This window comes from Pectinophora gossypiella, chromosome 16 (genome assembly GCF_024362695.1).
Source record: "Pectinophora gossypiella chromosome 16, ilPecGoss1.1, whole genome shotgun sequence".
Taxonomy (NCBI): Eukaryota; Metazoa; Arthropoda; class Insecta; order Lepidoptera; family Gelechiidae; genus Pectinophora; species Pectinophora gossypiella.
Window position 1 is genome coordinate 13,515,243 of NC_065419.1, and position 26,878 is coordinate 13,542,120.

Genomic DNA, 26,878 nt, shown 5'->3' on the forward strand with positions numbered 1-26,878 from the left:
CATTATTTAACTGAGCTACTTATACCGTAACCTCATTTAAAAATAATAAAATTAAGCATTTTTTAACCTTTCTCCCACACACACAAAGATCTTTCTTTTATAACACGCCACGCGGACGAAGTCGCGGGCAAAAGCTAGTAAATAATAAAATAAATAAATGAAAACGTTTATTTATCTCACCACAAAAATTTACAGATTTAAATATTATTTTAAGTATATCTTAGGTATGTGTGGTTGTGGTTATGTGTGATATCTATGTAGTCCATGTAGTGGTGATATGGTATGGCACAGAAACTACAATTGGAACTATACCACCGGTGGGCGGTGCATAGCAATGCATCTATTGTATGCAACGCTCGTACACTTGTTCAAACGTGTTGCAACGTGTCTCCCACTTGCACCGTTGTCGATGCACTTGCACGTTTTGTTAAAAAAAAGTAGCATCCCTATCGGAATCTTTATTTTTTTGTCGATATGACGCAGCTGGTAAGGAGTAGGTGTTTTTACAGCTCTGACACGTTGGTCTAGTAAGTAAAAGTAAGTAAAATATTTATTCATTTAATTATAATGTTCATTTAACATTGGATTGGGGAGTAATATCGTATAACGAAACATTTTTTTTGCATGCTATTTTAAGCGAAATGTGTGAAACTATAATTTTACTACTTTTACTGCCATATATGTACCACTTTTTTTGCAATAAACGAATTTGAATTTGATTTTCCCTACAAATAACCTAACCTAACCATGGTATAAGCCAAGTATGCTCTAAACTGACAGCTAGCATTTCAAGATTAGCGTTGGGCTCACGATCCGGAGGTCCCGGGTACAAATCCCGGTGGGGACACATCACGAAAATCACTTTGTGATCCCTAGTTTGGTCATAGGAAATTACACGCTAATCACCTGATTGTCCGAAAGAAAGATGATCCGTGCTTCGGAAGGCACGTTAAGCCGTTGGTCCCGGTTACTACTTACTGATGTAAGTTAGTAGTCGTTACATGAGCCATATCAGGGTCTTTGGCGAATCAATAGTAACTCTGACACCAGGGTTGATGGGGTTGGTAATCCACCTCACAACCCACACGATAGAAGAAGAATGAACATGTGACGTAGAACTAAGCGATTGCGTGTTTCTATATGGATTGACGCAATGTTTATGTTCAGGACAAATCTTCCCTCACAATTAGTGTGATTATAGCATTATAGAGAACCGCGGCGCGCGATCATTAGTAATAATTGTGGTCGAGATGAAACACCATTGTGGTGGCTTTTTAAAGATATTAAGTCGGATAAAACCACAGAAAGGACAGCCATATAGTTACAATTTATTTATTTATGTTGAGTGGTAGAGTGAGAAACAGTGTGATAAGACAGAGATGTGGTGTAACAAAAGACGATAATGGCCCGGTTCCTGCACACACCTCCAAATTTTATTTTAAGTTATACCTTAATTAAGTTATACGGAAAGGGACGGATGATTGACAGCTTTTAATTTTAGGAAGAATGAGTAAATGGATGAATAACCCGGGCGAAGCAAAAATGTATCACGCTCGTATGCAAACCATTTGACGTGTGCTGTCTACTCGTACTTAACTATGTCGGATTATTAAATTTTTAGACGGTTATTTTAGATTTCTGCTTAAAATTTACGTGTGTTCCATAAATTTTATGCCTGTCGATTACACGTCCCTTTATTTTTATAAGCGGATAAGAAAATGACAGATATAACTTAAAATAAAATTAGATGGTATCTACAGGAATTAGCACCAATAGTGACTAAGATTGAGAAGGGAATGTTAGGTTGGTTTGGACACGTAGAGCGGATGAAGGATAATAGAATTGCGAAAGCGGTAAGCGAAAGTTGATGGTAGAGCTGGCAGAGGAAGACCCAGAAGGACTTACATTGACCAAATTGGAGATGTCCTTAGAAAAGGTTTAGTACGATCTACTCGGAACCGGAGTGCGTGTATGAAGCGACTGACGAATGTGGACGAAGCAAGAGAAGTGTGTCAAGATCTAAGCAAATGGAATTATACAAACCAACATCTTCGATATTAATATTCGGGAATCGTATTAGAAATTCTCGAATTTAGGAGCTCGCGCAGCGGTAAACGCGCTCGGTCTGCGATTGTTGAAGTTAAGCAACTTTCGCAAAGGCCGGGCATAGGATGGGTGACCACAAAAAAAAGTTTTCACCTCGAGTTCCTCCGTGCTTCGGAAGGCACGTTAAGCCGTTGGTCCCGGCTGCATTAGCAGTCGTTAATAACCATCAATCCGCACTGGGCCCGCGTGATGGTTTTATCCCTATCCATCCATAGGGAAGGCCCGTGCCCCAGCAGTGGGGACGTTAATTGGCGTGAGTTATTTCTTGTACTCCGGTCTTATCTGTCCAAAGGTTAGGTAATAAAGCTCTTTTAACATAAGTTTTGCACCTTTATACACCCAAATTGGGAACATTCCCAGGAACAACACATTAATGATGACATTATACTAGTTACCCGACCCATTCGTCTATCGTGTGGGTTGTGAGGTGGAGTACCAACCTCATCAACCCTGGTGTCAGGGTTATTATTGAGCCGCCAAAGGCCCCTGACATGGCTCATGTAACGACTACTTACTTACATTAGTAAGTACCAACGGCTTAACGTGCCTTCCGAAGCACGGATCATCTTACTTTTTGGACAATCAGGTGATCAGCCTGTAATCCTGTATCTGTGGTGTCCCTTTATAATAAACGTTTCTTTCTTTCTTTCTTAATGTCCTAACCAAACTAGGGATCACAAACTGATTTTTGTCACATGTCTCCACCGGGATTCTAACCCGGAACCTCCGGATCGTGAGCCCAACGCTCAACCTCTGGACCACGGAGGCCGTTACACCAATTTTAGTAGTCTATTTTATTGCCTAGTCTGTGCAGGCGAGTGAGACGGAATCCCACGGGCAGCTTTAATGAAAGAGAGACTGGAATGGAACTGTTTTAATGGAATCCGCTCGCTTTTATTATTACTTATGATAAGCGTTGAATAATAGTCACAGATTTTTATCCTTTTCATTATATGGTGCTATATGAACGCATATTGCATGAAGGGGATGTTGGATGTATTTTAGCGCACGCAGACTATTTACGGTTCTTTGAGAATACGGTAATTTCCAATTAGTCAAATCAGTTACTTTTTACTAAACATCAAAACACGAAATTACTTTGGAATAAGGTATTTGACTGGGTCAAAAAATTATAAAAAGCTAATCTAGAAATAGAAGCCAGTCTAAGATGATCACAAATCAAACTCGTTTTGCTTTTCTACTTACTTTCGAATTTTTTTTATAAATTAAATAATAATAAACATAAATTGCAATGTGTAATATAAAGATAACTTTAAAAATAAATTTTATTAGGTGGCGCCTGCTGATAGAATACCGCTTATGTTTTCAATTTCGGAATTGCTCACTTAATTCTGTAGGCGTTACGACATCGAAATAGTAAATCTATAATAACTTTTTATCCTTAAAAGTTATGAACTCCAAAACTACGTATATGAAGGTACCAGTTCGTACCAACTATTGGTTATAAATAAACTGTAGTATAAATGTGCGCAGTTTGTTCTCACTGCATAGGTGACCAGCGATCCTGATGCTAGAATGGCGCGTCACCTAAAAAAGTAGATTATTTTCTTTAAATCAATGCTACCAACTGGTAGCAGCTGAGCACTAACTTTTAATAATTACTTCGATGTAAAATAAAGGTAGTGACAGGCCATCCTGACGGTCACGGTTGTTTTAGATTTCTGCTTAAAATTGACGTGTTCCATAAATTTTATGCCTGTCCTTTTCTTTTTCAGCGGATAAGAAAATGACAGGTATAAATTAAAATAAAATTAGATTTCGTCTGCAGGAATTAGCACCAATATCTTGTCTGTGTTTTGTAATAGGCGGTTTGTGACTTGTGGTTCTATCTACCTCGATAGGCAGTCGTATCAAAATGGCCAGCCATTTGTTTCTCCTATTTTCCATCACTTTTAAGCTGTTAAATATAGGCGCTAATAACAAAGTTATAACTCAGAAACTTGTCTTAACTAGTTGTAATTTCAATAAGCTTAACAGATCCCTTACTTTCTGATCCTTTTTTTTCGTCACCCTAGTTTTTTTCGAACCATTTTGTATGTGAGATATCCGCTGTAGCAGGTAGACAAGTTATGGGAATATTTTGAAGAAAAAAACCGTTTGAAGGAGCTACTTTCTATGAAATGGTAGACTTGAATTGTGCCGCGTAATTTTAATGTGCAAGTAATGGTGCAATGTCATTCTTCTTCTTCTATCGTGTGGGTTGTGAGGTGAATTACCAATCTCATCAACCCTGGTCTTCTTCTTCTATCGTGTGGGTTTTGAGGCGAATTACTAACCTCATCAACCCTGGTGTCAGGGTTACTATTGAGCCGCCAAAGGCCCCTGACATGACTCATTTATAACGACTACGTACTTACACAGTAAGTAGTAACCGGGACCAACGGCTTAACGTGCCTTCCGAAGCACGGATCGTCTTACTTTCGGACAATCAGGTGATCAGCCTGTAATGTCCTAACCAAACTAGGGACCACAAAGTAATTTTTGTGATATGTCCCCACTGGGAATCGAACCCAGGACCTCCGGATCGTGAGTCCAACGCTCAACCACTGGACCACGGAGGCCGTTATCAACCCTGGTGTCAGGGTTATTATTGAGCCGCCAAAGGCCCCATGGAATGTCATTTATTGTGGTAGATTGTTAAGTAAAGCTAACGGGGTTACAGTTATTCTATTTTCTGACCACTTTATTACAAAATAAAGACTATATAATAAACTAGGTTTAAAATATTAATCCATGACTCGAAAGAACATAGATACATACATAAACTGACGCCTATTTCCCACCGGGGTAAGCAGAGACTATAGAATTCCATTTGCTTCGATCCTGACACACTTCTCTTGTTTTCTCCACATTCATCAATCGCATCGCAATACACGCATGCCGGTTCAGAGTAGATCGTATTGAACCTTTTCAACACCAATTTGGTCATCGTAAGTCCTTCTCGGTCTCGAAAGAAAAGATAAAAATATTCATTGTGTATAAATTTAGGTAAGAACAGTTATAAATAAATGTTGCAGTAAAAAAGAAGAAAAAAAAGAAGAAGAAAAAGAAGTCGTCGGATTATAATAAATAAATAATAAAAATCGTTTATTTCGGAAAAAGTCCACAGAATGTTAGTATACAAACAACTTATAAACTAGTGTTAGTAAGACATTTTTTTCTATAATGATCTGCTGGGCAAAGGCCTCCCCATGTCCTTCCTCATTCTATTAATCATCATTTCAGCAGCCAATAAGATAATTTACATCAGTTTATGAAAGTAATTTCATTTGATATTTCAGACAATGTTTACAATAATTTGACAAACAACAAAAATAAATGTAACCTGGTTGTCTTGTCACGTTCTTGAGACAAATCCGAGGGTAATTAATCATTGCTTTGTTCTATCGTTTCCCATCCCAGCAGTGGGACAATGCCTGAGTCGTTATTGTCTTCACTTCCCTATCCCACGGGAATAGTAATTTATTACGCAGTAAAAACATCAAGAGGAGTCCTTTAACGTTTAGACGCTTTCCAGACTTGCTCGTGCAGTAGCGGCGCGAAAGTGTACCGGAAACTTACTGAAAGCCTGTTTTCTAAAATAATCATTTACAAATTTAATTAATTTATTTAACGGCCTCTGTGGTCCAGTGGTTGAGCGTTGAATACACGATTCAGATGCCCCGGGTTCGAATCCCGGTGGGGACATATCACAAAAATCACTTCGTAATCCCTAGTTTCGTTAGGACATTACAAGCTGATCACCTGATTGTCCGAAAGTAAGATGATCCGTGCTTCGGAAGGCACGTTAAGCCGTTGGTCCCGGTTACTATTTACTGATGTGAGTAATCGTTACATAAGCCATGTTAGGTGCCTTTGGCTGCTCAATCATAATCTGACACCAGGGTTGATGAGGCTGGTATTCCACCTCACAACCCACACGATAAGAAGAAGATCAATTTATTTGCGATTGGAGCCGTGAGGTAGTCCAGTTGGCTGAACACCTGACTCTCGCAGCACGGGCCTAAACCAACTTTCCTGGCCTATATAATTCCGAACTAGTTTTTGAATTCATGGTTGTACAAGAAATATTTGGCTCAGTCGTGAAGAAACACAAACCCACATTCCCGAGAAATGCGCTTCGGAATGGTAACGCATTGCTCGCCTGTCATCATTACCCAAGCGTTATCCCGGTTTCACAGGGTCCGCTTACCTAACATCAAGATTTGACAGGTCTGGTCTTTTCCAGAAGCGACTGCCAATCTGATCTCTCAACTCAAAGAAAATCAGCACATTTCGGTTAGGTCACATACCCCAGAAAACACATTTCTCGGGCATGGGTCTTCGCCCGTCTTCTAGGGCCCACGATGATATTATTATTCTTCACCTGAAGAAACAAAAACTCCATCATAACAAAGAAATCCGCGTCTGGATCGCTCCCGGTCTCGCTTATGTGTGTACTGAGCTTTAAGCCTTATGACAATGCAACTTTTTACTTACAAGCTAGGCAATTATCAGAATTATTCTTTTTATTGCGAACACATGTATACAAAAACTATCTGTGCTGTAGTAGCTAGACACCTGAACACCAAAGCGGAGCCCTACTTAGCGTCGTGGTTGGGACAGTTGGGTCTGTTTATGAGGCAAGTTTTTCTCACAACATTATGTTCATAATCTCCCTAGCATTATCCCGTTTGTCACAGGGTCTGCCTACCTAACCTGAAGATTTTACAAGGCCGGTTTTTTATAGAAGCGACTGCTCTGACCTTTTAACCCGCGAAGGGAAAACCAGCCCAATACAGGTTAGGTCACATACCTCCGAAAATGCATATCTCGGGAATGTGAGTTTCCTCACGATGTTTTCCTTCACCGCTGAGCACATGATAATCATTTATGATCCAAACATGAATTTGAAAACAAATTCGGCAATCATTGGTTTAGGCCTGTGCTGGATTCGAACCTGAGAACTCAGACTAACCCACGCTGTAAGTACATAAAACAACTAAAATTTAAACAAATACAAAGTAAATGCGAATACAATTTGGTAAGTGCAACAATATAGAAAAGCATACTTCTGTGTTTGCAAATCTTGACAATGGAATAAAGAATTTAAAAAATAAAAATAGGTGGGTACACAAGGCAAAGTTAGATTTAGTAGAGAGTCACTTAAAATTTTATATGATACGTTTTATGTGGGATAGGGCGCGTCTCTTAGTCGAGTGCATTCTTTGCTGCACTATTGTCCTGACGCTGCATCGCAAAGTGAATATAAAAATTTCACGCCTCAATCATCTTAATGTCAAAATGCAGCCGTCTCTTTCCAACACCAGCACTATATATCTTCCTTTCCTTTCTGTTTGGAATCCTAGACGCAGCGCTGATATCGACGCAGCCTTATCACTGCTGGCTGTGCAATCAATTTTGATATCTACACCGTTCTGTTGCAGTGTAATTTCGATCGTCCTCCTCTCGGCTCCGAGGTTGTTCACTTACCTGAATGGGGGCTCGTATCGTACTATTCGAGAATGAAGCTGACATCACACAAACACAGCAAGAATCGGTCAGTTTTGCTCCGACCGTTGCGGATAGCGGACGTGTCGACAAATTTCCTTCAAAAGCCGGCAAACGCGAGTGCCCGGGAACATAACAGTGAATAAATATTTTTTGCCCACATCGGTATATTAATCTTACATAATGAAGTTTAAAAACATGTGTGCCTAGTGTTTCAGTGGCTTGTTATTGGAATTTAACTTGAAGGTATGTCAACCAGTTTTCTTGTAGTTTTTAATTTGTAGTACGGATCTAGTGATTTCCTTTTGGTATGCAATGCAAAACCTGTTTTTCGTCCGCTCAACCGTGGGAAGGCATTTTGTTTGCAATCAACCGCATTATTGTTTATTGCAACTTTAGTTTTTACTTTATTGTCAACTGGTTTATTGAGGTTTTCTTTTGTGTCTTTTGTATGAAGATCTTATTGTTAATTAATGTTGTCGCGTTGAGTCACAATGATGACAATTCTAAGCGTTTCTTGACTGAATTCAAATGGCTTTTCCTCTTTTTGTTGTTCATTTTCTTTATTTCTTTTTGAATTTATAAGTAGGTTGGTAAGTATATTATATACGAACTTGCTTGTTTAACATTCAGAACACGTTTATCAACTTCATGTGATTAAAATGATTACCACATCACAGAGTCGCTTCTAATCCCTACATACAGAGCGAAGTAATACTTATAATATTACCTAGGTACTTACCTATATACTACCTAACACGCTGGACCCAATTCTTACCACTAAGAAAAGGAGTGTTCGGAAGGTTGTAGATTACTGTTGTGAATTCATTTCCTATACCTAAAGGTTGCCTGGAAGAGATTGCCGGAATAAGGCCGCCTGATGTACGACCTAAATGATTATAATTGTTTATTTTTAATGTTTTTGTATTTTATTGTTGCCTGGGAAAGATTGCTACTTTAGCAATAATGCCGTCTATTGTACGTATATATCTATGGTCGATGGACTAGGTATTTAACCAGAAATTGATAGAGGCGACCCTTCTAATAAGGGCTTATTACACTGTCCTATCAATCGGGTGCGTTACTTCGGGTATGGGTATACCTTCTTACTGTTAGATAGAAAAGAATCAATCGACCTAATATCGACTGATAGGTACCTACATACATCACTCACTATGCTAATGAACGTCACAACACTGGCTTAGATACGTACTTTAACAGATATTTCTTACTCCGCGTCGAGACTTGTAAAATGCTATGCTATCTTTATTGAAATAGGATTAATCATCTTCGCGTTATATGGCGACCTACCTTACCTATGTTTAAAGTTCCTTTTCATCAAGATTTTGTCCGAGACGAATTATTTTGAAGTTATTTACCTAATTAAAAAAAAAATATATATGATGATTTAAATAAAAAATAAATAAAAATATAAAATAATAATATATTTATTAAATATTTTCTTTACTATACTTTCTTTCTTACTTACCTATTTGACTGTTATTTTTTATCGGTCCCATTTCTAATACGGATTTATCATAAGCGGTAGGTACCTTACCTAACTGAAAACTGATAATCGTGTAATAATTTGATGAGATTATAGGTAATCTTATCTTTAATGCGACTGACACCAATTTGGAGCAAATTATAGACTCGGTGGGAGATTGTTACCAATAGGCGCTCTCGTTATAGTAACTTTCTCACTTGGACTTTTTTGTTTATTTTTAATTCTTTCTAGTATGATACCGGACTGAGAAATCTTCAATGGACAGGGGTTATAAATTTTCGGTTTATTTTAGTGTTTTCCAAGACTACGGCGCGGTCTGTCTTTCTGTAGTCGGTTGAAATTTTCACAAAATGTAAAGGGGTAGTGGGTAGGTACTAGGAATGCAATTCCGACTCGAAATTGCAAATTCGAGATCCCGCGAGATTAGAAATATAGAAAGAAAGAAAGTCAATCTCGATTCTCGCGAGATCCCTAATTTTTTATTAAATAATATCTTACAGGTAATATCTCAATCAACCGGAGGAATCCCCCTCCTCTTAAGTTGAGGCCTGTGCCCGGCAGTGGGACGTATATAGGCAGTTTATGTAGGTAGGACTCACATATATCACACACTTACACTTTATTATATTAAGTACACACACTTACACTAGACTACACCCACACTTACTTACCCACACCCACACTATGCGAGGTTGCCTGGAAGAGATCTTTTTTACATATAAGCCCACCTTTTGTAACTATTTGTATTTTTGACATTTTGGACTATATTATATTAAGTAGTGTGTATAATAAAGAGTTTAATACATTTACTGTGGCCATATGTGTCAACTACAGCACATAATATAAGATAATATTATGAATGAGGTAATAATCGGCGATGAATGGATAATATGAGTCATGATTCATTCAAAAATTGAGTTTGAGTTTGCAAACAACGACATTGAGTGAATAAGTTCATGATCGTGAAAGCAAAAGTCAATTGTAGACTATATTGCGTATTAGGCAGGGTCATTATCATTACGGTGAGAAGTGGTAAAAAAACGGATCGTTTAAGTTCGGACCGTGGTGCGAATCGTCGAAGAACTTTTTTTGGCATGGGACGAACCGCAGAGTGTCAAATTGAGTGCCACGGCGGTGTGAAACGACCCCTATATTATTACAATAGCGAGCATCTTTGTAACATTTTATTAGGTTCATCTCCTTTTAACAATAAAAAAAAATAGTAGTTTTTCTTGTACCTATTCTTCTTTTTTTTGTTGTAGTGTTGCCTGGCTGTAACCTTTTGTAATTCCGTTAATTCTACATACATGTTAATTACATAAGTTGTGCACGTCTGTAATTGGTGCAAAGACTAGTACTAGCCTTAAGAAAGTTATATTAATTGTTGTGTGTTTGTACTGTTGATGTGCCTAATAAATAAATAAAAAAATAAATAAAACAATAAACTAAACAAACGTAGGTACTGTTGATAACGCTCTGATGCTATACCCATACAATGTGATGTGCTATTATAGTATATCAAATGCTACATTGTGCCATTTGTGCTATTTCTGTCTGAGGATCATAGTCTGTGTGGTGCTTCCTTTATCTGTCTTTTGTGTGCGCAGTTTATACCGTCTTTAGATCGCGAGCATAATAGTCTGGTACCGATATTGGTATTAATAGAATACCTAGTAGGTAGAATAATCCCGCTTCTATGCGCTACTAGGAGCGAATAACAATTGAGGAGTCAATGAAGGGTTTCACTGAACTCACTCACAAGAACTAATATTAGGCAGCTAACTTACTCAATTGTATGTACCAATATTTTATGTTTATTTTTTAAAGAACGTCTAGGGCCCTGTGCCGGTTTTTCTTGCAGCTTAGCTAGTTACACTTTGAATCGTCAATTTTTACATAACGAACGTCTCATCCGCGTAAAACTACTGCAGCTTCTCACAACCTGTATAGCCGCGGAAAAGAAGCTGCAAGGAAAACCTCGGCAGAGGGCGCTAGACGTTCTTTAAAAAAAAACATAAAACATTGTTATACAATTGAGTAATTTAGCTGCCTAATCTCAGACAATTAATCTCATGCATTCATATCTTCCTTATCTAACCATATAATAACCTTTTTTACAAAGTTTCTGTTTAGCTACTGTCTTAAAACAGTTAAAAGGCAAATTCTGAATGTCAATGGGAATCTTATTGTAAAAACGTACACATTGCCCCTTAAAAGAATTAGATTGATTTAGACTGTGACTGTTATTCATGAACAGATACAACAGTCATTAAGATAACTATAAACATACATATATAACTCGTTAAGATAAAATTAAAAGCAAACATATTTATTTTATTTTAACTGTAGTTATTATATTAACTGTGGGCCTGTGGGCTAAGATCACCACAGTATGGTCTTCGAATAGAGACGGACGCAGGCGTGGCAGACCGAGGCGGAGATGGTGCGACGACTTGGATGCTTTCCTGGAAGGCTGGCTGGAGGAAACACTGGAGAGAGTCCTGGAAGAAATGGAGGGACGCCTTTGCCCAGCAGTGGGACACTTTAGGCTATAAGATATTATATTAACTGTTTTTGTTGTTCTTTCTTATGCTCTGGTCTTATCTGCCTAAAAGTTAATAAAGCTCTTTTTACATAAGTTTTGCGACTTTTGACTTCTGCGAACATTCTTTATAACGGCATATCACGGTTGCGTAGAAAAAACAAATGGATGTGTGTGTGTGTTTGTGTGTGTGTATGTGCTAATAAAAAAAATCCGCATTCAGGGTTTTTATGGCTGATCACTGGTAGTGGTTGCCTGGAAGAAATTTCTTCAGAGTAATAAGACCGCCCATTTGTACTGTTGCTAAATGCTTTATAAATGTTTGTACGGTTTGTTAGCGTGCAATAAAGTATGTTTGATTAAAAAAAATGCTAATACGCATCTATTTATTTGGACCACTGATGTTTCTTTATACCTAGGGAATGTTCCCAGAAGTAAAAAGTTGCAAAACTTATGTTAAAAGATCTTTATTACCTAACTTTTATGCAGATAAGACAAGAATATAAGAAATATTATTAATTTGTAGATTATTTTATTTTATTTTTATTAATAATATTAATTTTATTTTATTTTATATATTTAATTAAATTTTAATAATGGAATCTAATCTAATGTACTAATAATTATGGACAATTTTAAAAAGAAAAGCAGCCACGACAGTGTCCTTACTATTAAAGAGTTTTTACAACGGGAACACTACCTAGGACTAGTACCTACTGAGAGAACACCGCCACATATGGTAAAAAACATTTTTCTTTTCTTCGTTCTCGGAAGTTAGATAAACAATAGCACGCCAATAAGCAAGTGAGTTCGCCCGTAAAAAGGTTAGTTTACTTTCCCGATCCATTCTCCCCGCATTACATCATTATATGCGAACGTTTATCAGTTTTTATGAAGCATAATACTATAGCAACACGATAGTATTCTTCGCATGCTTTGAAATAACATAACATCAACTCCCTAGCGTTACTCAGTTTTTCACAGGGTCCGTTAACGTAACCTGAAGATTTGACAGGTCCGGTTTATTTACAGAAGCGACTGCCTGTGTCTTACAAGTACTTACAACCCGCGACGTACCTCCGAAAATGCATTTCTCGGCAATGTGGGTTTCCTCACGATGTTTTCCTTCGCCATTGAGCACGTGATAATCATTTATGATCCAAACATAAATTCGAAAACATATCTCCTCATGACGGGTACAGGCATCTTGGTAGACCTCGAAAGAAATGGAAATGACTTGGACGCTTGCCGGAGGAACTGGTTGGAGTACGCACAGGACTGCGATAAATGGAAAGAGGAAGGGGAGGCCTTTATAGGCTAGATTAGATTAAGTAAATAATGGCCCCGATTCCTGCAGACACCTCTTAATTTTATTTTAAGTTATACCCGTCATTTTCTTATCCGCCGAAAAGGAAAGGGACAGATGATTGCCAACAAGTTAATTTTAAAACGAATGAATAACCCGAGCGAATAAAATAGGTATCTCGCTGGTATGCAATCCGTTTGACGTGCTGTCTACTTAACCCTGTCGAGTTATTGGCCGATGTAAAATTTTTAGATGGTTGTTTTAGATTACTGCTTAAAATTGACATGTGTTGCATAAATTTTATGCCTGTCGATTATCTGTCCCTTTCTTTTTCAGCGGATAAGAAAATGACAGGTATAACTTGAAATAAAATTAGATGACGTCTGCAGGAATGTAAACATAAGTACATACACACACATACATAGAGCGGATGAAGCGAAGGTTGGTGGTAGGGCTGGCAGAGGAAGACCTAGAAGGACGTACATTGACTAAATTGGAGATGTCCTTAGAAAAGATTCAGACGATCTATTCTGTACCGGTGTGCGTGTATGAAACGATTGATGAATGTGGAGGAAGCAAGAAAAGTATGTCAGGATCGAAGCAAATGGAATTCCATAGTCTCTACTTACCCCGGAGGAAAATAGGTATTTTTGTATGTATGTAAGTAAATAAGGAGTGTCTATCTGTTTAACGAAAAAAAAAAGGTTAACTTCGTGTCTTATAGGGAAGTGAAGAAATTCGCCTTTGATAGACTGGAATGGCAAATGCTACACCGACAAGAGCGTGGCTCTTAAATTGATGATGATATCTGTTTAACATTGGCGCACAGACAGTCTTCAAACACACAGATTACTTACCTAACACGTGTAAAAGTTGGTAATCTCTCGATAAAACCGGGAAATGTTAAGCCCCGTTTGGTTTCCAAGAACTTATTTATTTGGCAAGGAGGAAAAATACCTAACGTTCATTTTATTTTGATTTTACTTGCCTACTTTTAAAGGAAAATCGTCGTTGACTTCTCCACGTGGGCGTTTAAGGCGATATTACAATAAAAATTATAAACGCCGATAATATAATAATTTAAAAACAACAGTGGGGTATTAACATACAATTGGTGGGTATATGTTTTCCGCAATGTGATACGTGCTTTGGAAGACTGAACAAAAACTTTAAACAAAAAACGTTTATCGATCGAGTTAGGATCATTTGCAATTTTAATCTCATTTCCGTTATAATTGTATCTACTTACTTACTTGTCCTCTTGGATAACTATTTATCGTTCCTGCTGAATAATTAAAATACGAAACCTACATAACATTACATGACATGGAATGACATGGAATGACATGACATGACTTAACATAAAGAGTCTGTAAATTTCCCACTGCTGGGCACAGGCCTCCCCTCAATCAACCGGAAGGGAAATGGAGTGTACTCCCACCAAAGATAATCATCATAACTTTAAGAGCCACGCTCATGTCGGTGAAGCATACCCCATGCTACTTTTTAAGGCAAAATAGGGAAGTAAGTTCCCTCTTGCCTTCAGCCCCGCAGTAATCTGTCTGATGGGATTGGATTGGCTAAAGATAATACCAGGTTTCAGGAAGTCTGCACCACGTAGGAAGTTCCGCGACCGTGTCGAGGTTCTGCATAAAATGAGGGACATTTCAGGCTGCGTTCCCTAAAAAAAAAATGGCCTTGTCCACATTAACGTGTTAATTACCTATTTGTTCATTGCTCTGGGACATAGTTAATCAAAAATTATGTAATGGCAGAGGCATATATATAAAAATAATTGGATCAGATTATGTACAGAATAATGTTGCTACCTATATTACTTCTCTTTATATTGTTCAGAATAATAATGGGTGGAAGATGTGCGCCTAGGAGTAATAACAAGGGTCATCATTTATACCCAAAAACAATGATAGAAGATGCACAAAATTATAAGGTTAAAAATAGGCAATATTTGCATAGCGCCATCTATCTATATTTTCCTTTTTTGGATTTCTTTCGTGGTGTGGACTAATCAGAAATCAGAATCATTTATTCAACGTAATTATCATGGATAAACTTGTTGAAGGTCAATGTAACATTTTTGAATTTACGTCATTTCGCAAGGTGTTATGGCTGAGGAGAAGAAATGACAAGAAACTGCAACAGCAACACATCTTTTAAAAACCAATGAGGGTATACATTACAAGTTATTTAACTAGAGGAACACATTCAATACCAGACATTTTTATCATTTAGGTAGTCTTTAATCTTATAATAAGCTTTTTTACATAACTACAATATTTTATACCTGGTATTATCTTGAGCCAAAGTAACCCAAATTTAATAACCGCTTGGTTATTTGCAGAAGTTGCCTTCTGGTGACTTACTGTATCTGCCTACCCTGATAGGGATTACAACCACATATAAGTACGTCTGGGAGTTTAAACGAATCGGTCACTCATCCAAATACCAACCACGTCACGTTTCTAGTTAGCAAGCACAACCTACGTACATTTATTTATGAAAATTCACAGATCTAATTCAGGATTGATGCGTTCTGTCCGAAATGTAATTTGTATCGGACAACACGACGTTTTCTAGCTTGGTTTTTGGAGAGTCGGAGCGTAGAGCGGCGCGGTAAAAACAAACTTATGGCGATGTATAAGAGCGTTCATGCAGAAGCGTTGTGACGTGCGATTTTGCCGGCGGCGGCGTCGACGTTTCCTCTTATTTGACGCTTATCGCTAACGGCTTTCGGCCGCTTTTTTTAGACAGCGCCGTGAACTGTTTTTGGCACCTTTAGACATGTTAATCGGCGACACAGGGTACAGTATGGTAAGTTAGGATTACGTGTGTGTTTATAATAGAATGTGTCATCATCATCATTAATTTAAGAGCCACGCTCTTGGCGGTGTAGCATTTTCCATGCTACTTTTTTAGGGAAAAATAGGGCAGCGGATTCCCTCTTGTCTTCTGCCCAATAACCGGCCAATATACTCCTATGTGTATGTATGTTATTTTTTTTATAGAGTGAGATCTTTAAGCGCTCCACATTTGCCCGACCTAATTGTGAATGCCGATTGTTGAATATTATAAAAAGTCGCGTAAAACGAAATCTTTATGAACACGTTCGCACGATTTCATAGTAAATAGAACAGTTTGATTTTACCGCTCCCGCGCGTTCATTGCCGATAGGCGGTAAGATTGACTGATCGCTGCTTTGTCAAAATATCCCTGATTTTTCACTTGAGCTCCGGAACTAGGTAAATAAAGGGATGTACGATGTATGGTAAGGAATCTTTTGAAAAATGTCACGGGTATTATGCGCGGAAGATGTATTGTGTATTAAATTATGATGTATAGGCTTACGGCATAAGGTACTGGGGTTATAAATGCTTTTACATTTTGGCGGTTAAAGTCGTTCGCGTCTGTACGTGTCGGTGCTTTGCAAGTAGACACATTTAAAGCCAAGTCGGATAATATATATTATTTTATTTTACATAACATAGCATCACATCTCATCATATCCATATATATTGTCATATATTTTATCTTGGTTAGGGGAGCTTCAGCTGGATATATGATCCACGCAGGATATTTTATTTTTGTCTACCATACGCAATAATAATAACACCTCATCATCATCTCCCTAGAGTTATCCTGTTTCTCACGGGGTTCGCATACCTAACCTGACGATTTGACAGGTCCGGTTCTTTACAGAAGCGGCCAGACAACGTATATGGTGTCTGCAGCCAGATTTAGGAGGGCATAGCCACATAACAACAACGAGACTTCGCAACCACTCCTAATAATATCGTAGGTTGTAACTCGTCACCAATCTGTTTGGCTTTGAAGGGTTATAAGCCACCACACTGAGCGTCGTCCAACACGTGGTCGCCATTCCAGAACCTTTTCGCCCCATCGGCCATCGGTTCTCCTCGCTATGTGTCCTGCCCACTGCCACTTCAGCTTTGCAACGCTTTGAACGACGCTCAGTGGGTAAGCCCGCTACAAGGTGGACCGACGATCTGGTGAAGGTCGCGGGAAGCCGCTGGATGCGGGCAGCGCAGGACCGATCGTCGTGGAGATCCTTGGGGGAGGCCTATGCCCAGCAGTGGGCGTCGTACGGCTGATGATGAAGCCACCACAGAAAATTCTAGTCGAAAGTTCAGTTACCGTGGTCCTGTACACTGGCTTGCTTCTCAAACGTTAACGCCAGTCAAACCCCAGTACCGGACTGATACCAATGAGTTATTAATTTAACTTAGGTCCATTTTTCACTAACACTATTGAGTAGTTTCCTAGGTCAAAGATAAATTACGAAATTCTGATTACTAAATAAAGACAGATCTAAAGTAAGAGACATTTTTTTTCTATTTTTTTTTAACTTGTTTATAATTTTTTATTTCGTATCAACAGTGGCTGCAAGTTGTCTTTGATTACTTGTGGCTCTGCCCACCCCATTAGGGATTACGGGCGTGAGTTTATGTATGTATGTATAATTTTTTATAATAAAAAAAATGCAATAAGTCCGACATTTTATCACGTTTTTCTATGACGTCAGTGTGCTTTTTCAAACAAATTCCATAGTAATTTCGTGTTTTGACGTATTTCGTGATTAGACTAGTTAGAAACTAGCCTAACCTAACCATTTTAGATGGTGATACGGATCACCTATCGCGTTGGTCTGACAGAAAGCTCGGTGAGGTGTGAATGAAGATATTTTTGAATTTGAATTGAATTCTTCTTGCGGTGGATGTACCTCTGACTGCCCCTCTGACTGCGTATGTTGTATGTTATGTAAGTTCAAACTGCTGTCTGGACCCCTCAAGACATTAGTCGTGGAGATAGTAATAAGGTAAAAGTCAAACGACTGTGAAATACAACTGGCTGCGAGCGCCAGATAGTATTTCACCGACGAACACGAAACAACAGCGACTTGATAAACTGCATTCTATGTGCATTGGAAGCGATGTACAAGCACTGTTACACCGTAGCGTAATATACCACTTGAGCGAATTAAAAAAACAGTATTTTTTGTTCTTTTTGAAAGAACGTCTAGGGCGTAAGTTTTTCTTACAGCTTCTTTTCCACGGCTATACAGGTTGTGAGAAGCTGCAGTAGTTTTAAGCGAATGAGACGTTCGTTATGTAAAAAATGACGATTCAAAGTGTATCTATACTATTACATTATACGAGTTACTATGAAATTGCATTTGCTTCAATCCTGACACTCTTTTCTTGCTTCCTCCACATTCATCAATCGTTTTTTACACACACGCTGGTTTATAGTAGGTAGATCGTTCTGACGTATAACCCGTCCGATTTAAATGTACATCTTGCGGCAAGGAGCCTTAAATCGCTTGCATTCAAACCACTTTCGAAAATATCTACTCACTGGCTTTTGCCCGCGGCTTCGCTTACGTTAAATTCGGGGTACCTAATTCGGCCCCCGAGCCGAGTGAGATGGGGCCGAGCTGACTAAAGAGCCAATAAGACCCCGGGGTAGGCTTGCCTGTTACGCGTCGGTGTAACAGAAGTCCCAGAAATGGAGTGGATATGTTTATTTCATGAAGTGCACTGAATCTGATGTAGGGTGAACTAAATGAATGTGGACGGCTGAACGTTAACCACTGTTTGTATTACTGGCGATTGTGGAAATGTTGCAGTTTATGTGATTGAACACTTCCTTATACTTATGATTTCATTATTTTATTTTTAGAGCTATTGACCCCTTCTTCTATCGTGTGGTTTGTGAGGTGGATTACCAATCCCGGTTATCCGGGCTCATGATCCGGAATCCCGGTGGGGATATATCACAAAAATCACGTTGTGGGCCCTGGTTTGTTCCGGACATTGCAGGCTGATCACCCGATTGTTCGAAAGTAAGATGACCTGTGCTTCGGAAGGCACGTTAAGCCATTGGTCCCGGTTATTACTCACTGACGCGACGTAAGTACGTAGTCGTTATATGAGTCAGGTCAGCGGCCTTTGACGGTTTAATAATAACCCTGACACCATGGTTGATGAGGCTGGTAATCTACCTCATAGCCCACACGATAGAAGAACAGAATCCCAAATCGTTGGTAAGTCTTGAGTCAATACATCGATGCATGTGGGTAGGTATTGGGTTTGGCAGATGTGATTTACCTTCTGCCTGCCAAGCCGACGTGTATAGGTGAGGTGTGGGTTGCTCATTGTTACCAGATCCATTATTTGTACCTACAGGTGACATTATGATTTGTGACGTGACTCTACATGTCGCAATAGGCGGGTCTTAGACTTAGGTCATCCCCCTAGCATTATCCCGTATCTCACAGGGTCCACTTACCTAACCTGAAGATTTGGCAGGTCCGGTTTTTCACAGAAGCAACTGCTTGGCCAGACAACGTATGGTGTCTGCAACCAGATTTATGGCATAGCCACATAATAACAACGAGACAATTCGCAACCACCCCTAATAATATCGTAGGTTGTAACTCGTCACCAATCTGTTGAGCTTGTAAGCCACCACAGAAAATTCTAGTCGAAAGTTTAGTCACCGTGGTCCTGTACACCGGCTTGCTTCTCAAACGGTAACGCCAGTTCAAACCCCGGACTTGTAACATTGAATCATCTCTGTCTGAGAACTGATATTAGGCAGCTAAATTACTCAATTGTATACCAATATTTTATGTTTATTTTTATTTTTTTTTTAAGAACGTCTAGGGCCCTGTGCCGAGGTTTTTCTTGCAGCTTCTTTTCCCCGGCTATACAGGTTGTGAGAAGCTGCAGTAGTTTTAGGCGGATGAGACGTTCGTTATGTAAAATTGACGATTCAAAGTGTAACTATGTTACCTACTGAATTTTTTTTTTTTTTTTTTTCCGTTTTTATCTGCGATCAGTCAGTCGACTATAAGCAGATCAGGTGTTGGTAGGGCAGTGCAGAGATTACTTTCCCAATGGAACGCTCTCTTCTTTAAGGTAAGACATGCAGTCTATTTGCTCAAGTCCATTACTGCGGCTTTTTTCAGTCGTCTTTGGTGGGTAGGCTTTGTGAGCGTTTCAGCCAGGGGGTTCGGATGGTGCTCCAATCTGATTTTGTACCTTGCTGCAGTAGATCTTATTTCCTGTTGCACAGTGTTTGCCTTCAGTATTTCATGTACTTCCATGTTTCTGATGAACCATGGAGCATTTGTTATGCTTTTGAAGATCATGTTTTGGGCTCTTTGTATGATATTGATGTTTGAGGCACTGGCAGTGCCCCATAGTTGGATTCCATACGTCCAGATCGGTTTTATAATGGTATTGTAGACTAGAAGTTTGTTGTCAGTGGATAGTAGTGAATTCCTTTTCAGAAGCCAATTTAGGTTTCTGTACTTAATAGTGATCTGGTCTCTTTTTGCTTCTATGTGCGTCCTCCAAGTTAATCTTCGGTCCAAGTGAATCCCCAGGTATTTACCTACTGAATAAAGATATTTTTGAATTTGAATTTGAACCCGCGAAGGGAAAACCAGCTGACGCGAGTGGGATAGCGCCAAGAGTAGCCTATTTCAAAACCGTACTAAGGCTCTAGATGACCTCACGTCGATAATCTCTAATAGGGTGCCTAACCAACAAGTGACGTCCGTGAAATGGGACCGTCATGCTTGTTAGAGAGCTCTCTTCTCCACCTCTGAATAGCACTGCTGCCCTCTGTCAGGTTTCAGGGTCCCTCTGACATGCCCCTTCCCTGCTGCATTGCCGTACCGAACCATAAAACATGAAAAAAAAAATGCTTATTTAAACTTAAGTAAAGAAAAATATCTTAAGTCTATGGATTAACTAAGTTTGTACTATAATGTATTCATTATGTATTTATTTTTATCTGTGGTTCTATGGTATTATTACGTACCTACTTTTACTAAAGTTATACAAAGTTATACATAACGTGCGTTTGAGTCAGTTAAGGATGGTCACGAAATGTACATTATCGTAAATTGACGGTAATTTTTCCATTTCTAGTTTCTTTTCATTTTTTATTGTCCTTTCGTGCACATTTTGTGCGTTTAGATTGCAAATATCAAGTGTGATTTTAATGCGATAACCCCGCTTAGGGACTGTACTGAAAAGTATCGGCGTTCGAAGGACGTAATATACGATCCCGACGACCCGATTACTCTAGCCATAGAGGAGGCCAATCAGCGACAATAAACACTTAAGAACCTCGATACCGACCCCGCCGGCGTGGTCGACGATTTCCCTCATTCAGCGCTTAATGCTATTGATCCACTAAGGTCGGTTAATTCTTTCAACTATTACACTCTCAGATGACGTCTTGAACCGAGGTTAGCGCTCAACTGGGCACCCTCAGGCCTGTTGTCTTAAACGTTGTACCGGGTGAGAGACCTCGACGCTCCCCATTTGTTCGGCCAAGTTATTAATGCCATTTGTGGCAAATCTATAATAAGTCAAGTAACAAAATTAGGTATTATATTTTTTTCTTCTATCGTCTGGGTTGTGTGTGAGGTGAATTACCAACCCCGTCAACCCTGGTGTCAGGTTATTTTTGAGCCGCCAAAGGCCCCTTAAATGGCTCATATAAATGACATCAGTAAGTGATTAGTAACCAGGACAAACAGGACAATCAGGTGATCAGCTTGTAATGTCCTAACCAAACTAGGGATCATAAAGTGTTTCTTGTGATATGTCCCCACCGGGATTCGAACCCGGGACCTCCGAATCATGGGCCCAGTTTCCAGTCTAGTCAACCTCAATTTTTGTCAGCCCCGTCACGTTGCCAGGTTGCTAGTTCATTAAGGACATTTTTTTGTCGTTTTCCCTCAATTGGACCAATCAATATTTTGGCAACCGTGCTACTAAACGCGATAAAGCGATTGGCGCCCACATTATAAATAACATCATCATCATCTCCCTAGCATTGTCTCGTTTCTCACAGGGTCCGCTTACCTAACCTGAAGATTCCAGCTCCAGTTTTTTACATAAGCGATTGCCTGTCTGACCTTCCAACTCGCTAAGGGAAAACCCAATACAGGTTAGGTCACATACCTCCGAAAATGCATTTCTCGGGAATGTGGGTTTCCTCAAGATGTTGCACCGCTGAGCTCGTACGATCTTGACGACCCGATTACTCTAGCTATAGAGGCGGCCAATCAGCTCGCGACAACAAAGACTTCAGAACCTCGATATACCGACTGGCGTGGTTCACAGTTTCCCTCAATCAGCGCTTATCGCTATCGGCCAAGGAGTCTCGATTGATTCTTTCAAATATAAGCTTCTCACACGACGGTGTTAGCTGATGTTCGCGCCCATCTGGGCACCCTCAGGCCTGTTGTCTTTTTCAGAGGTTCTCTAAGACGTTCTTTTCCGTCCGAAAGGACCTTGGTACTTTCAATTCCATTTCCTTTCCTTTCTAGTCCATTAACACCAACAAATAGCCTATATACGTCCTACTACTGGGCACAGGCCTCCCCTCAATTAACCGGAGAGGGTATGGATGGAGCATACTCCACCACGCTGTTTCACGATCGTGATCGTGAGCCCAAAGCTCTAACTTCTAGACCATGGAGGTTGTTCTTCGCTCCACGCTTGTAGTAGAGTCAATGTCAATGTCTTTCGCTAAGTGCCCTTTATTCCGAGAAGTTATTAGCCTGTTAAAGAGGAGAGGATTCGGTCCCTCTCGGAGGGCCAAGACGATAATGACAAACAGCTTACTAATCTTCATTTGAAAAATTGTTATTTGTTTTTAAATGGTAAACATTTCTTATAGAATAGGTTTGTTATCAATATCAAACAGTATTATAAACAACATCGTCTCCCTAGCGTCATCCCGTTTTTCACGGGGTCCGCTTACCTAATCTGATTTGACAGATCCTGGGGAGTTAAAATGGCCACATCGAAGCAATTCATCTAAGAAAGCAATATTGCTATTTGACATTTGTTTGCATTGCGCACTTACTTTTATATGCGCAAATTGTCAAATTGCTTTCTTAGATAACTTGCTTCGATGTGGCCATTGTAACACCTCTGGTTTTTTACAGAAGCGACTGCCTGTCTGACCTTCCAATCCAGCAAAAAAATAATAAACAAACACAATAAGAATAATAATAATAATCATCAAAGAAACAAAATCATAATCGGGACCAATGGACCAACGGCTTAACGTGCCTTCCGAAACACGGATCATCTTACTTTCGGACAATCAGGTTTTCAGCCTGTAATGTCCTAACCAAACTGGGGATCACAAAGTGATTTTTGTGATATGTCCCCACCGGGATTCGAACCCAGACCTCCGGATCGTGAGCCCAACGCTCAACCACTGGACCACGGAGGCCGTTATGTTACGTTATGTCCGGCGTCTACTCAAGGTTATTTACTGTTAAGCTTTATCATACTTCAAACAAGCCTAGGACAACAAAAACTCCAAGTGTAGTGATGTGACCTTGACGACATTACGTCAAAGCACGGTGAGGAATGCGACGGAATTTGCATTTACCGAGTCCCACGTGAATCACCAACGTGGGCATACCGGATTAGACCAGTATAGTCGGTGTTAAAATAACATGTAACCGTCTTACATGCTAGATTGTTAGCTGATAAAAAATATCATCATCATCAATTTAAGAGCGACGTTTTTTCGGTGTAGCATTTTCCATTCCAGTCTATCAAAGGCCAATTCCTTGACTTCCCTATAAGATACGAAGTTAACCTTTTCTTTAATCTGTTCCATGTAAGCTCTTCTTGGTCTTCCCCTTCCTCTCTTAAAAAAATAGAGAAGTTTTAAAACTAAGATCTACAAGATCCCACTGCTGGGCAAAGGCCTCCCCTTCCTCTTTACATCTGTGCGTACTCCGGATAAAAAAAGATATAAAAACGAAGATATAAAAAGTATGAAACAAAAAAAACATCATCACCTTAGCAGTATCCTGTTTCTCACAGGGTCCGCTTACCTAACCTGAAGATTTGACAGGTCCGGTTTTTTACAGAAGCGACTGCCGTTCGAAGGGAAAACCAGCCCAATACAAGTTAGGTGACATATCTCGAAAAATGTATTTCTGTAAGTGACATCGTAACAAATACTGAGGGGGAGGATTCTGAGTTGATATCAAGTGGAATTTTCCATCGCAACAGTATAGAATTGAAAATAATTAAAAAAAAAGAATGAATGGTAAGGTGTATATTATATTTGTAAGTATGTTATATATTTATTTGCTTGTATTTATTGGTAATAAGTTGTACTTATAGTTTGTACCCGCAATCTTTCAATTTATTTATTTTTACATTTTTCCTCACTTTATAGTTGTCTGGAAGAAATCGCTTTAAGCGATAAAGCCGCCATTTGCCATGTACTTAATTAAGAGACTTTTTGTAATTTTATATTTTTTTATTTTGGTGCAATAAAGTGTATTTGTATTGTATTGTATTGTATTGAATTTTGCGTCGGAAAATTTTACTTGATATTAATTCAGAATCATGATCTGAATCACCCCCTCAATATTCGTTACGATGATGTCACTAACACGCTGTATGTGTGTGTGTGTGTCTGTATTTCAGTAGTATCTTTGATTTTTCGTAAAATATATTTCATTTTCGGTTAAGTTGTCCAAGTAGCTTATTTTGTCGCTGAGTATATTAAGCCTTGAATGAATATCAATTTATTCGAGAACGGGTTGTGCATTTAGCCTGATATTAATATCAACCGCCGTTTAAAGCCTTTACGAGTGTGTATATTGCAAATAAAACAGAATTCCACGTAATTAACTAAATTAATTAGTATTAATTGACGCCATTTTCAATTTTGTTTGTTAATTTCGGGTGGATGATTTGTTTGTGTAAAACATATAGGGTGTTAGTGACGTCGTAACGAAAACTTTGAAGGATGATTCAGGCCATGATTCTGAGTTGATATCAAGTGGAATATTCCGTCGCAAAAGTACGGAACTGAAAAAGTAAAAAAAAAACGAATTTTTTGACAGAAAATTCCACTTAATATTAACTTAGAATCACCAGCTGGATCGTCCCCTTCAGTATTCGTTACGATGTCACCAACACGCTTCGTATTCAAGTTGAGGGTGGACAGAGCTAGGCAACCTGCTTCCTGGGACTTCTTCCATTGCACGCACTATATTTTAACTCTGGTCATAGAGTAAGGAATAATATTACGTATAAGTTGAACGTCATCTCTCTGCTCCCCACCAGCGGCTGAGATAGGTTTACCTCACCCCGCCAGTCTTACTTTAGTCTTCAATCGTATGAGCATGACACACACACGTGTACGATTACGTCAATGCGTAAAACGAGGTGTTTTATATGAAGCATCCGGGATGTGCCCCGCGGGCTTAGCACCGTAAGCACGCGACTCTTTCTCGCCGCGACAGAGAACATCTGTCTCTTTCTGTGCAGTACTGTGAGAGAGTGACTGGTGACATATGTCGAGGCGAGAAAGAGTCCCGCGCTTACGATGTTAAAGGCCGCTGATATTATTTTTAATCTTCGTTTTGTATCAAGGCAGCTAGTTTATAAAACTTGTTTAGAACAATTAACCTTTAATCTACTTAAGTATAACAAAACCGTTGCAGTAAACATTCTAAAGGGAGAAGTAACGGCTGACCGACCATTTTAACTTCCCCTTAACCTTTAAAGTATCCTGTACAGAAGTCGTGCACCTGCAGTCCACTAAATAATTGTTAATTGTATAGCGTATAATGCCTTATGCAATAACAAGTGCTCTGGTATTTTTAACAAGCCTACGTAATATTTTTAGGGATCCTTCAGTAAAGCGTAACTCAAACCATAGAACAGAAGAAGGTTGGAAGGGCCAAGTGAGCTCAAACTTTACGACACACAAAGCTCCGTGATAGTATATTAAAAAGACGTCCAGTGCTTTATATATTACTAGCGACCCGCCCCGGTTTTACTCGGGTGCAATGCTGAGGAAAAAATGAAATTATTTACGATATCATATTCAAAACCACAAAAATAACAATATTTCTCCACTATTTAATGGATGTTATTATACATAATAAACCTTCCTCTTGAAACACTCTATCTATTAAAAACAAACCGCATCAAAATCCGTTGCGTAGTTTTAAAGATTTATGCGTAAGTACATATAGGGACAGAAAAAGCGACTTTATTTTATACTATGTAGTGATAACCTGCAGGGTAAAATCAAATATCGACAATCATCCCTCATTATCACAGGAAAGCTAAATATATATATATATATATATATATATATATATATATATATATATATATATATATAAGTATATATAAGGGGCTTGATCCCAAACTATTTTATATACTATATATATATATATATATATATATATATATATATATATATATATATATATATGTGTGTGTGTGTGTGTGTGTGTGTGTGTGTGTGTGTGTGTGTGTGTGTGTGTGTGTGCGTATATATATAGTATATAAAATAGTTTGGGATCAAGCCCCTTACACAAAGTGTCAACAATATTAAAGCTAAATATAATTATGCAATAGTTATAATAAAATTATTAAGTCTTAATAATCAAATATACACCTATTTGCGGATAGCACTCCACTACATGCACAAAGATAGGACTCGTTAGGTAATCGTCAATAGCTTTAAATATTGAATATAATATCCCTATGTTTATACCTTACCTTACACTTGTAATATTTATTTATTTATCTAATAATTACAAGTTTGAGTTACCATACAGGCATATGCCTAAGGCGGTAACTTAGACACAATATAAATGTAAACTTTTTTTTTTTGATTCGCAAAACTGTTATTATTTATCTCATATTCTATTTGTTTATTTTACAGGTACGGAACACTTTAGCGAGGTCCGCTCACGCACCCTTAGCTGACCTTTTTGCCTTATTAAGTATGTATAATTAAAACTTGACATTTCATAAATGAAATTATTTTTTACTGTTGT

The 26,878-nt window shown here is 38.7% G+C and overlaps 1 protein-coding gene across 3 annotated transcripts in view; it reads left to right on the top strand.

The window, feature by feature from the left end:
• The first annotated feature begins 7,656 nt into the window (after positions 1-7,656).
• LOC126373876 (uncharacterized) overlaps positions 7,657-26,878 on the top strand; it is a 162,163-nt gene continuing 142,941 nt past the window's right edge. The window contains exon 1 of one of the 3 annotated variants that reach the window (XM_050020229.1): positions 7,657-7,863. The gene's annotated coding sequence lies outside the window, so the exon portion shown is untranslated. The remainder of the gene's footprint in view (positions 7,864-26,878) is intronic. The other 2 variants (XM_050020228.1, XM_050020226.1) reach the window with 2 other exon arrangements.